Below are 14057 nucleotides of genomic sequence, written 5' to 3'. Positions count from 1 at the left end.
CCCAGCTTTGTCATTAGATTTTCTCTGGGATTTAATCACTAGATTGCCGAGGACACTGTTACAATGTATGGACCCGAGAATAGGTTTGCTACGTTTTTCTGAAAATCCCATTTCACGTTTAGTCCCCATTTATATTTTATAATTTCATAATAACCTCCACTCTTTTGGGAGTATATACTACTAGATTCTGGGGTGTGTTTGTGATGTGCCAAAAGAGGTGCAGTCAGCATTCACATTCATTCCAAAAGTTGTTTAATAGGGTTGAGGTCAGAGCATTACAGCAGATCTTCCACACACTTCTTTGTGTCCATCTTCATCCAAGTTTTAGTCCTGTACCGATCTCTATTCATGTTTATGTATCAGCATGCCTCCACCACCGTGCTTCACATTAGATGTAGTGATCGACTCCTTTTCAACTCCTTTAAAATACTGAGATTTAGGAGATATAAAGAGAGAGCGTTGATAACAAACACAACAGTCGAGTAGTTAAAGCTTTATGATTATATCTAGTACGGATATTTCTGGCGCCGCTCGACTTGCTTTTGTGACAGAAACTGATTGGTACAGTGTTTATTTTTATTTTTTTGCGAAGGCCGGCAAAATTTCAACGAGGACCGAAATGCGCTGAGCGAAGCACCAAAGATTTCGAAGAAAAAACATTCTTCAAAAATCTTTACGTTAGCAGGCACCCACTCACGTGGTTAGCGAGGAGCTTCGAATTGGATGATTATATGAAAGTGAAAGAGAAAATTAATGCGTGCTGATAGTTTTCCTGAAACACCCCGACATCTTTATCCCTTGTATTGTTATTTTTCACAGAGTGTAATGCTGTATACTTAACGTTTCTCAATGTCCTAAGGCATATTATTTTCCCAACACCCACAAAGCAGGTGGGCGGAGTGAAACGCAATATCTCCCTCGAGCGCTTTAACTGACGTTTCGTCCTGACGGATTGACAGATTGATTGAAAGAAGCTGGGCTCCGTCTCCTACAAGCCGAAGTGTTGCAAATGAGGGGTAACTGTCTGGAACGGCGGCAGGCAGCCCGACGCGTGCTCCAGCAAAAATCAAAAGCGAGCCGGAATATTTTGGAGGGCCCGGCGGATCCGGCGAGGCGCGAGGGTGTTCTGCTGCCACGTTATTAACTCGAGCGCAGCTCATCGGGGTCATCTGCTTCCCTGAAACCACGTCCAGCATTCGAAAGGTCAAGTGTCACGTTGCAGATTATCGATCGCACAAAAACGGCTCTATAAATAGCATTTCCCTCTTAAGCGCTTGTCCGTTTACAAATAGTTGACCGCTTTGTTTTTTTTTTTTCTTCCAATTTCAGTTCCAATTACAGATTTTACGATACAGTGCTGACGCCATATCGAATGGATCGGCCAATTATCTCTAATCTCCAGGGGGATGGATGTTTGCTTTACTTGCGCGCCAAAACTTTTCCATTCTCATTAAATGTGTGTGTGTGTGTGTGTGTGTGTGTGTGTGTGTGTTTGTGTGTAATGTACTACAAGTGAAGGATAAAGGAGATAAATGGGGAAAATATAAACTCACAAGTGGGCACTCTTCCAGCTCAAAGGGCATCATTTAAAACTCGTACATGGATATATATATATATAAAATGTGTGTGTGTGGCTTCCTGTCATGGTTCACCTTCATCTTTCCCCTCATGAAGTCCACTCAATGAGTGCCACTCGGATTTATCCCTTCTTTTGCACCAGCTTTCATCCGACACACCGAGCTCATTCAGTTTGCGATTGCATGGAAGCTTCCAGAAGAAACTGACAATCCAACTATCAGCTGGATGAGTAAGTGAGAACCTTAAACCCATTACGGCTGTCCATCAGGCCTTCAAGAATCCATTTATACCATCAGAAGGATCAAGCTAAATTTCCTTTTTTTTTTTATCTTTTTTTTTTTTTTTTTTTTAAAATCCCGAGAGCCCTGTTGAAACACTTGGACAGGTTCATGTCATCAATGCAGCAACTTCAGAGGCTGGATCAAGTTCAAAGAGGTTTCTCATTACAACCAATCAGCCAGGCTTTTTTCCAGCAACCCACCTTTCTGAACTCTGGCAGAATAAATTGCCCCTTTCACGCATATTGTAAAGCAAGTTTGCTTTGCACAAGTTTTGAGGATTTTCTTTTTGGGTCTAGGCAACTTCGGACAGTGCAGCCTTGCTGTGCATCCGTGTCTGAAAATCAGCAATGTGTTTCCATGCACGTGCCAATTGGACTTTAATCACACAGCGAATTTGGCAGGGATGTCATTACTTTCTAGTGCACAATAAAACCTCATCCAAATGCCAAGCCAAAAGCCAGAGGCCAGCCACGATTGCGGCTTATGGAATTGATTCAGGGAGAAAAAAACCTTTTCTTAAATGAGCAAACAGTAAGTGGTTATCAAGTCATAGTGATTTATTTTTTATTCATTTTATTACCCTGTATAATCGCTGCCAAGGCCAAAAAGTGGACAGCCTCGATGCTGTTGTGTCTGAGCCTCCTGAGTAGGTAAATTTAAACAGCAGTGTAGATGAACCTGACTTCCATGTTGGCTCGAAGTTGAGATACGTGGTGATATCAAAAGTTTTCGACCTTGTTAGAACAAAGAGAGATTTGACCTGAAATACATTTGACATACGGCGATGCTTCAACGAGTCGTACGAGGTGTTTTGAGTGACACGCCCTCTTTAAGAGCGGAAGAACATCACTGGAAGATAACGAGAGACCAGGAAGACCTTCAGCTCAAACCCCTAAAAAAGATGAAGATCCAGTTCAAAGGTTGCCATTTTGACACCATTGCGGAGATCCAACATGAATCACATAATTGCTTGAAAAAAAGAAGACTTTCAGGACACATTACAGAAGTGGCAGGAACTCTGCGGGAACTGTACTGCTGTGCAAGGGGACTATTTTAAAGTTGATGGTGTGTAAACTTAGATAAATACAGTACTTTTTTTGTAAATAGAGCTGGTCTTGAAACTGATACCACCTCCTAGATAGCTACATCAAGACAACTGGGAAGTTTTTTTTTTAGAAGTAATATTCTTTATTCTTTCGCCCCTTTGCATAATTTTTCCAAAACCGAAAAAAAAAAAATCACTTAAACACTAGGATACATAATGGAAGTGACCTTTCAGCTAAGAAAAATACATTTGTTACAAAAAAGACTTTAAAATGTTTTAGATAAATCTGAAAATGAGTTCTGTGTCATCCTGCGATCCTCCTGGAAAGATCTACTTAAGTAAAAGTTTAGTCACAGTCTAGCTTTTTTAAATGAATCGTCCTGTCTTCATGCTGGGTTATACAATCCTGAAAAACATTTTTGATTTTTTTTTACATTGACTATGTGTATGTAAGTCTCTGAGGAAAGAGCACTTCCTGTTAAAATCCCCTCAAGTTGCTGAGGCGTGGCTTTTTTTTTTTTCCCCTCACAATTCTAATTCCTGCAGGATTAAACTCGGCTCTTCTGGCACATCAGAGGACCAGGCAAGTGGACCGTTTAAGATTCGGCTTACGTACCGTACCGTGTGTGTGAAGCTTCTCAAGGCTTGCCTCAGCTAAGTTGCCTTTGAAGCCCACGTTTAGCAAGCGCGTGCTGTTTATTTCTCCTTGAACAACGTTCTCAGCCTTGGTGCCTCGGACTTTTCGAGCGAGCGCCCCCCGTTCTGGGAGATCCTGCGGATAGTTTGAGTTGCTGTACATGCTGCGTTTTTCTTTTTAATCACCTCGGCGCACACACGCAGTTTGTAATTCTGCTTTACGATATGAAAGTTCTTTCCATTTCTCTCGTTCTTCTTGATTATGTGCTGTGTGGGAAGACGTGGGCTTATTAAGTTTCTCTACAGCAAGGAAAAAGAGTTAGGAACACATTAAGTATGGTGGATGCACTTGTTTGTATTAAAATACCGTATATGCACCTGGGTGCTAGTTTATTTGATACTCCCTGCCTCATAGAGTCATTCTGAGGCATTTTAAGTTACTTTAAATTGGACATATGTAAAGGAGCCTCATAACACCACAACAAGGAGTTATGGGGTAGGTACTGTACCTGTGCTTCTGCATTTGAATTTGTACCGTTATCTGAAAGACCCAGTGCTGTCCTGGCTCACTGCAATAGTCCAAACTTGCTCCAAGCAACATAGGCAACGGAAATTTGCTTCAGGAGCTTCATGAAATAGGTTTCCATGGCCGAGAAGCTGCAAGCTAACCCGAATATGACTATACATCATAATTTGGACTCTAAAGCAGTAGAGAAATGTTCCCTGGAGTGCTGAATCAGGCTTCACTCCCTGGCAGGCGGATGGATAAATCTAGATCTGGCAGAGGGAGCTGAAAATGTAATGCCAACTGTAAAGTGCGGGTTAAGGAGAGAGAATGGTCTGGGGAGGGTATTGTAGGATATGGTGGAATTATGGTAGGGAAGGGGTAGGGCTTTGGTGGGCTAAGGTATGGTAGTATATGATGGGGCCATAGTAGAGAACTGTAGGATGTGGTAGGGTAGAGTATGGTAAGGTAGGATATGGTATGGTATGTTAGAATATGGTATGGTTGGTTATGGTAGGATATGGGTAAGGTAGGAAATGGTAGAGTATAGTCGAGCCGTGGTAGGGTATGGTGAAAGTATGATACCGTAGGGTGTGGTAGGACAATAGTAGGGTATGGCAAGTTAGGATATGGTAGGGCCGGATATGTTATAGCCTCCAGGTACATTTTTGATTCATGCATGTTTCCAGCTTTTGTGGAAACATTTCGGAAAGGATCTTGCTTGTTTCAGCATGACCTTGACTCTGTGCACAATAGGTAGAGATGTGGTCTTGATAAATTCACTGTAGACAAACTCCAGTGACCTGCACTGAGCCCCGACCACAACCTCAGCACCTCTCGGAATGATCTGAAACATTGATTGCAAGCCAGGCCTTCTCGTTCATCACCAGAGCCTGACCTCACCAATGTTCTTTAGTCTGAATAAGCTTGGATTCTTCTAGAAAGCCTTAGCAGACTGTTATAGAGACAAATGGACAGGCAGAACCAGATCAATCCATGTTTCTAATTGTTTAAAAAGATTGTACAGTGCAGCGTATGTATGCTTGAAGCCTCTGCGTTTCCCACTACGGCATGCTGCTGAGTGAAGGCTGCAGAATCCGGCCAGCTTACACTAATGGTCCTAAACAAATGGGCTAATAAGAGAGAACCCTGTCTTACCTCGGAAAACCGATTATCCATAACTAATTAGCACATGTTTAATGAACAAAGAAATTAGGCCACGTCAAGTATGGATCTGGGTTTATGCTCATTTGCAAGGCAGTTATGCGAACAATGCACATTAGGCGGACAAATAAAAAGGCGGGGGAACGTATTGAAATAAATGGATGAGGGACTCACCGAGGGAATGGATCAGTGAGTGGGTGAGCAAGAGGGAGAGAAAAAAAAAAAAAAAAGGCAGTGTTGCATGACATGTTCGATAGTCGAGAGTTGGCTGATTACAGTGTTGGCACACTCAGCCTCTGGCCATCGCACCGGTCAAACACAAGGCCCTCTGTCACAAACGCCAATCAGAACGTTTTTTTTTTTTTTTTTTTTTTTCACTGGCCAGTGGACCGTGTGGTGGCAGCCATATTGGATTTGTGCTTCCCAGCAGAAATAGAACAGCTGCGGCACAGCATACTAGCGTTAGCGCAACGCACACACACACACGCACACAGAGCAGCTATTTCTCTGCAGTAATGGCCTGCTGGGCCATGGCACTGCCCGCTCACTCCCAGCTCACTCCCTGTTTTAAAACCCTTTCATTCCTGCAGAGGGTGGGTGGATTATGTGAGTAGCAGGAAATTACAGCTCTTGAATGGTAATGCTGTTTTGAATTGTCGGGATGGGAAAAAAAGGGGGAGAAAAAAATTTAGTCAATGCACAAATGGAGTTGTGGTCAGTGCTGTTTGTATCTTCGGATTTCTGTTCCCTATAAAAAAGTGAACTGGTAGGAAATTTTTGGTGACCAAAAACTGCCTACTTACATAGGAGGATACAATATATGCCAACATATCACAGACCTTTCCCTGTAGCTTGTCATAAACTCACAACTGAGTTTAGGGGCGATCTAAAGACGATGCTGAAGCTCGTGGCCAGAAACCTGATAGTCCGTGGCTAGCATAAGAAGCATCAGAGGTTATGATCAGGAGCAGGATTATGACGAGGGAAGGGGTTTAAGGGGTTCCTCATAGGAAATCTATATCTCATTCCATCCAATCTCACGTTTAGGGAGCATAAGAGACACTGCGACTCCATACCTACGTTATGATTTGTCTCGCATTAAGAATAACAAGCTTGATGTACAACGTTACCCTTGCTGTCATTTCTACTTTGTACTCGCACGCTTTACCCGGCCGTATGAATATATTGTGGTGTCGAGGTCTGACTTTCACGCAGCGCTGTGCCTGAATAAGACGAATAGCTCGTCGCGTACACCTGAACGCTCAGGCGATCCTTTACGCCGATCTGTCTGAGCGTCAGTCCGGCTGTCAGCGCACGACTCGCTCGTTCTCCAAAGATGCACGATGCCCTGTCAGAGCCATCACATCAGATCAACATTCGAATTCCCCACACCGATCCGGAACACGCCGTCGCATCGAAGACACAATTACAGCTTGCCTATTAATCAATATCCGGAAAAGAAATAAAGATTTGTATCTAATAAAACGCATGAGAAAATAATTCAAAACGAATCTTTTTTTTTCTTTCTTTCGTGCTTCCGTTTGTCGATTAGCATATCGTAATTAGTCACAGTCCATTGGTGAGCTTGATAGATTCATTAGAAGCGAGGCATGCTGAAAGGCCATTAAAGCAGCTGATAGTTAAGCAAGCGTCACGTTCGGCGCCGGCGTCTCAATAACGTTTATAACCCCATCAGTCATGTGTAGGATTTCACCATTAAACCCTTCCGATCCGATCTCATTTCTGCGGGGAAAAAAAAGAGGGGCTTTAATGGCTTGCCGTGTAGCCTGTGATTTCTACCTTTATTGAAATAACAGAATACATTTTGGATGGGATAAATACAATGCGAAATTATAAAGAAAGGTGTTTTTTTCTTTGTGTGATTCGGTCAAATTAATGCAAGACTGTGGTTTTACACGGTTGGCTCGTTGATGCCGGTTTTGGAGTGACAGTCCAAAGAAATAAAAGCTTTCGCACAAATCTGTCAAACTTCAGCATATGCTCAGTGAGCTAATTCGATTTGCGCTACTTAATTTGTTCACCGAATACAAGGCTGCATTCTGACAGTACAGTTCAGCCGATACAGTGGTTTGATCTCCCCAGGTTTTTTTTTTTTTCATTAAAGAAGCAGAAACTGAAGTGGGCAGGCAGTTAATTGATTGCCAGCTCTTTGTTTTTTTTTTGGTTTTATTTTGCTTGGATCTGTCTTTCGACTTCATTCCCATTTGTGCAGGAGACATTTTTGTTTTCTGACAAATTGAGAAGCAACATTGTCTCTGGGAAATTATTCAACGCGTGTTCAAAAGTGTGTAATTTCCAATTAAGCTTTTCCAGACAAGGACTTGGACAAAAAGAATTGAACCCATCATGCATTAAATAATTCATCGAGACCCTAGACGTACAATTATGATATAATCGGAGGCGGCGAATGCACGAGGCTTAATACTGCCTGCTCGGGTTATTTTAATGCCAGCGTCTTATTTCTTGCCCCGCGTCCTGAGCCTCATAATTCAGCGGCAAGATCGCTGCCAGCTAGCGCCACGCTGTTTGGGCTTTATTTATGTATTTTCATCACGCTTCTGTGTGCCAGCCTGCAAGCTAAAACGCCACCTCACTTTTGCGCCGAACAAGTAGATTTAGCTTGGACCGCCTCGCTCCTGACTTACAGTCCCTATTTTTTCATCAGACGCAGTCAGGAAAACGGCGCTCTTTAGCATCGGTCGCATTACAGATAAAGTTAGGGCTAGATTTGAGAAACCCAATACCCCCCAGGACACAGGTGCAGCAAACTGATCCCTGGCTAGCTAACTGGCACTAATAATCATTTTGAACATGAACATGTGACTAAAGGTTGTAATGGGATACTCAGTTTGAGTAGCACTATTTGGAATGGTGGCCTTTGTACAGAACTTGTCCAATCACAGCCGATTCAGCGGCAGCTAATTACTTTTCTAGCCGTACTCAGAGGAAACGATGTCCATCAAAGCTTTTGTGCGCACATAAGAACGAGAAGCACGATAGTGTTGTAAAGTGCTGCCTCTCGCTTATCTTTTAATGAAAATCATAAGTCAGACTCACTGCTTGTAAATGCGGAGAACCTGTTCTTCATAAACGAGATTATAGTGAGAAAGTTGCTTAATGGGGCGAAGCGTTGACCCCTGTCTAAGATATCACACCCAGCTAAATATAGTATTTCCAACAAGCGAATGGCAGATACTTGGGGTAAAACCCGGCCAAGTTCTAAAATATCCATAGGTTTTAATTGCAGTCTGTTGCCTTTACATATAAGAAATACCAAATGATTATATCATGTGGGTCATACCAAGCAAACGGGGATATGCCAAATGACAAAATCTGATATCACATATATTATAAGCCATATGAAGAATGATATATATTCCAAATGGGATATAAAGGGTGATTCACTAGCAGAAATAAAGTATCCCACATTAAATATACTGAATGACATATTCGATATATGTATTCCATATAAGATACACAAAGAGAAGCAGGGAGGTATTCCAAATGACAAAAGGGAAATATTCTACATGGAATTTAACAAAAGAGTGGTGGTTAATAATCCATGCAAGATTGATCAATTGAAATGGGATATTAAGATATACCAAATGACACATGGATATATATAGAGTATTCTATATAGGATGTACCAAATGATGAAGTGGGATATTCAATAAATGATGTGCCAATTGACAAAGCAGTATAGTCAAGTCAAGTCAAGTCAAGTTTATTTGTATAGCGCTTTTCACAACAGACATTGTCTCAAAGCAGCTTTACAGAAAACAACAGTGAAGGTGAATGGTGTGCGTTTGTCCCTGATGAGCAGCCGTGGCGACAGTGGCAAGGAAAAACTCCCTTAGATGATATGAGGAAGAAACCTTGAGAGGAACCAGACTCAAAGGGGAACCCATCCTCATATGGGTGACATCAAAAGTTTGGTCATAAATCTTTCAACAATACAGAACAATTTGTGATCATCATAGATCCAGCATCAGCTTCTCCATGCCAGGGCCTTTAAACACTCGGCATCTACTTCTCCATGATCATCCATAGGTCCGTAATCTTCACGAGGTGGGACGTGACTGGAGCTGGCCAAACCTCAGGAAGCCTCGGGATGGGGAGAGAAAGAGAAGCAGTGGAGAGGAATTAGCGTAGCTGCTGTTCATGATATTAACAGCACAAGTTGATAATGTGCATGTAATCATATATTCTGGAGCACAAGGTTGTGATGTGATGTGTGTGATGTGTGTTATGTGTAGGCTTTGCTAAAAAGATATGTTTTTAATCTGCACTTAAACTGGGAGAGTGTATCTGAACCCCGAACACTGTCAGGAAGACTATTCCAGAGTTTAGGAGCTAAATGTGAAAATGCTCTACCGCCTTTAGTGGACTTTGCTATTCTAGGAACTACTAGAAGCCCAGAGTTTTGAGATCTCAGGGAGCGTGACGGATTGTAGCGTGTTAAGAGACTGGATAGATACATGGGAGCCAAACCATTTAGTGCTTTATAAGTGAGTAGCAGTAGTTTGTAGTCTATTCGAAACTTAATAGGAAGCCAATGTAGGGACGATAAGATTGGGGTTATATGATCGTATTTTCTTGACCTAGTAAGAACTCTTGCTGCTGCATTCTGAACTAACTGAAGCTTGTTTATTAATGATGCAGGACATCCACCTAGTAATGCATTACAGTAGTCTATTCTAGAGGTCATAAACGCATGGACGAGCTTCTCTGCATCAGATATAGATAACATTTCTTAGCTTAGAAATATTTCTAAGGTGAAAGAAGGCTGTTTTTGTAACTTGAGTGATGTGATTTTTAAAAGATAAGTTGCTGTCTAAAATAACTCCCAGGTCTTTTACCGTTGAACTAGTAGTTACAGAACAACCGTCTAAATGCAGGCTGAGATGCTGGAGCTTCTGTGTACTATTTTTTGGGCCGATGAGCAAAATCTCCGTTTTATCAGGATTTAATAGCAGAAAGTTATGGGTCATCCAATCTCTTATTTCTTCAACACACTCAGTTATGCGAGCTAATTGAGCTGTATCGCCTGGTTTGGATGAAATATATAGCTGGGTATCATCAGCATAACAATGGAAGCTAATTCCATGCCTTCTAATAATATTTCCTAATGGAAGCATGTATATTGTAAAAAGCAGGGTCCCAGAACTGACCCTTGTGGCACGCCATAATTTACTAGCATTATCCTGGATAGCTCTCCATTTAAATCTACGAAATGGTAACGATTGGACAGGTAGGATTTAAACCAGCTTAATGCCTGTCCCTGAATACCGATGTAATTCTGTAAGCGATCGAGGAGAAGATCATGATCTATAGTGTCGAACGCAGCACTAAGATCTAGTAAAACTAATAGGGAGATGTAGCCTTGGTCTGAAGCTAAAAACAGGTCGTTAGTGATTTTAACTAGAGCAGTTTCTGTGCTATGATGGGGCCTAAAACCTGACTGAAACTCTTCAAAGATATTGTTCTCCTGCAAGTGGTTACATAACTGGGCAGCGACAATCTTTTCTAAAATCTTAGACATAAATGGGAGATTTGAAATTGGTCTGTAATTCGATAGCGTGTTTGGATCCAGATTAGGTTTTTTAATGAGGGGCTTAATAACTGCTAACTTGAGGGATTTAGGGACATGACCTAACGATAGTGAGGAGTTAATAATATTTAAAAGAGGCTCACCAGCTGTATATAACACTTCCTTCAGTAGTTTAGTGGGAATTGGATCTAACTGACATGTTGTTGATTTAGCTTTCATAATAGCATCATACAGCTCTTCCTGTCCTATACATGTAAAACAGTGTAGTTGTGGGGTTGTAAGTACGATTGTGTCGGGAGATGCTGTCAGAGGTTGAACTGCCACAATTGTTTTTCGAATGTTATCTATTTTTTCAGTGAAGAAATTCATAAAGTCTTCACTACTAAACTGTGATGGAACACATTTTTCAGATCCCTGATTTGTTGTTAATTTAGCGACTGTACTGAAAAGGAACCTGGGATTGTTTTTGTTATTTTCTATGAGTTTGCTCAGGTGTTTAGCTCTAGCAGCTTTTAGCGCCTGCCTGTAGCTAAGCATACTGTCTTTATACGCAATTCTAAATACCTCCAATTTAGTTTTCCTCCATTTTCTCTCCAGATTACGTGTTGTTCTCTTTAGGGCATACGTATGACTATTATACCAAGGTGCAGGTGCTTGTTCTCGAACCTTTTTTAACCGGATGGGGGCAACAGTGTCTAAAGTGCTAGTGAGGATAAGGTCTATGTTGTTCGCCATCTCATCAAGATGATCAGCATTTATGGGTTTAATGTGAAACTGAGATAAATCAGGCAGGTTATTTATGAATCTGTCCTTAGTGGTTGGAATAATAGTCCTACCAGGTCGATAACGTGGTGAAACACGGTTAATCTGCTCTACCGGTAGTGTGTACAGTAGGAGATAATGGTCTGTGATGTCATCACTCTGGGGTAAAATATCTATATCAGTGACGTCTGCTCCGTGGGATATTATTAAGTCTAGTGTGTGGTTAAAACGGTGGGTTGGTCTGGTGACGTTTTGTTTAACTCCAAAAGAGTTTAGTAAATCGACAAATGATAATCCTAGGGCATCGTTTGCATCATCTACATGAATATTAAAATCTCCTACAAGCAGCACTTTATCAAAGCTGATCAGGAGGTCTGAGAGAAAACAAGCAAACTCATGAAGAAAATCAGCGTAGGGTCCTGGGGGTCTGTACACGGTGACCAGAGCGAGTTTTCTATGCATCTCTGAAAGTGCAATTTTAAGAACGAGCACTTCAAATGATTTAAAGCTGAATCCTAATCTCTGACTAACATTAAGAGAAGCACTATAAATGGTTCCTACACCCCCCCCCACGACCAGTCTGACGGGGCTCATGCTTATAAACATATCCTGACGGTGTCGACTCGTTTAGACCCATATAATCACCTGGTTTAATCCAGGTCTCAGTGAGACAGAGTGCATCGAGATTATTATCTGTGATCATCTCATTTACAATCAGTGCTTTGGGTGCAAGTGATCTAATGTTTAAAAGACCGAACTTTAGAACTTTGTTGTGTTTGTTTATCTGGCATTTTTCAGTTTTAACTGCAATAAGATTATTTCTGGATCTTGTGTATGTAATTCTTGGTTTTACTACACGAGGAATAGATACGGTTTCTATAAACTGGGCTGTGTGTGAACTTGTAACTATTTGGTCTGTAGTATGCGTGTTCTTATAGTTGAAGATTTCTTGATGTCTTACCAGTCAGATGGTGTGTAGTATCCTAGAGAAGTTATCTGATAGCACTGCTGCTCCAACTCTGCTGGGGTGCAGGCCATCAGGGCGGAAGAACCTAGGACGCTCCCAGAAACAGTTCCAGTTATTAACAAAGAGAAGTTTATGTTCTCGACACCATGACTGTAACCATTCATTTAGAGCTAAAAGTCTACTAAACTTCTCAGCCCCTCGCTGGTAAGTGGGAAGAGGTCCTGACACAATGATCCTCGTTGTGGGTGATGTGCTGCGTACCGTCTCCACCAGGATCCTGAAGTCCCTCTTTAAGATCTCCGTTTGCCGCAGCCTGGTGTCGTTTGATCCGGCATGGAGAACAACCGCTCCGAAGTTCTCGTTCAGGATCGCGGGTACCTGCGCAGCGACATCCAGAACACGAGCACCAGGAAAACAGCGAGTGTGCACCTTACCTTTAGCTCGGGTAGCGCGGACATGCCGGACGATGGAATCTCCGAGAATAACAGTGTCGCGTTCCGTCTCGCGGAGGGGGACGAAGCGGTTCTCGGTCGAGATCTCGAAGGCCGGTGGTGGAGGTGGAGACGTCCTCGATCGGGGCTTGGCTTGTCTCTTCCGCCGCGGTCGCATCCAGGGTCCATGTTGCACCGGTGCCGGAGTTGTAGGTGCGCTGGGCCTGGGCATAGAAGCACGCGGAGTTGATGTGCTGGGAGCGTTAGGTTCAACCTGGGAGTTTACCTGGGATGAGTGCGCGTCCGCCCGGGATGTTTCCAGCGCCGCTTTCCGCTCTCGCAGCCGGTCATGCTTTACATGCAGCTCGCGAATCTGTTTCTCCAATGCCTCCATCTCCAACGCCACCGTTTGCAACTCGAAGTTTATAGTTTATTTAAATTTTACCAAATGAAGATATTTTATATAGGATGTACCAAATGACAAAGGGAGATATTTCGTATATAACAAAACAAAGAATATGGGAATTGTATATGTTATGCCAAATGATAAAGGATGAAATCCTATATAAGACACAACAAAAGATGCTGAATGGTCCAAATGTCATCTATAAAAATCCCTTCTCCCATTAGGGGGCGCCACAGCGGATCATCCGTCTCCATACCCTTTACTAAACATCTCCATACTTCTTCCGGTATGCCATCTGGTCCAACCGACTTTCCAGTTTTCATCCTTTTAATCGCTGCACTCACTTCCTCCTTACTAATCCTATCCACTTCCTGCTTCACCATCTCCACCTCATTCAACCTTCACTCTCTTTAATTTTTCTTGTTCATCAGCTGCTCAGAATACTCCCTCCATCTTCTCAACACACTCTCCTTACTAGTAAACACATTTCCATCTCCATCCTTTATTGCTCTAACTTGCAGCAAATCCTTCCCAGCTTGGTCCCTCTGCCAATTGGTATAAATAATTTTCTCCTTCCTAAGTGTCCAACTTCTCCTGCAGCGCTTTATATGCCTTTTCCTTGGCTTTCACCACATCCCTCTTCATATCCTGCCTACTTTTCTCATCACTCTGTCAATCCCTATTCTGTTTCACCAACCTTTTTCTCCTTA

At 42.3% G+C, this 14057-nt stretch overlaps 1 protein-coding gene across 5 annotated transcripts in view; it reads left to right on the top strand.

Annotated features, from left to right (window-relative positions):
* unc5db (unc-5 netrin receptor Db) overlaps positions 1–14057 on the top strand; it is a 249279-nt gene that overhangs the window by 139978 nt on the left and 95244 nt on the right. The window contains exon 1 of one of the 5 annotated variants that reach the window (XM_083526368.1): positions 5663–5846. The exons of the other annotated variants lie outside the window; for them this stretch is intronic. The gene's annotated coding sequence lies outside the window, so the exon portion shown is untranslated. Of the gene's footprint in view, positions 1–5662; positions 5847–14057 lie in introns of those variants that run through there. 5 annotated transcript variants of the gene reach the window in all.

Source organism: Silurus aristotelis (assembly GCF_946808225.1).
Source record: "Silurus aristotelis genome assembly, chromosome: 23".
Classification (NCBI taxonomy): domain Eukaryota; kingdom Metazoa; phylum Chordata; class Actinopteri; order Siluriformes; family Siluridae; genus Silurus; species Silurus aristotelis.
This window is presented reverse-complemented; position numbering and strand designations above follow the sequence as displayed.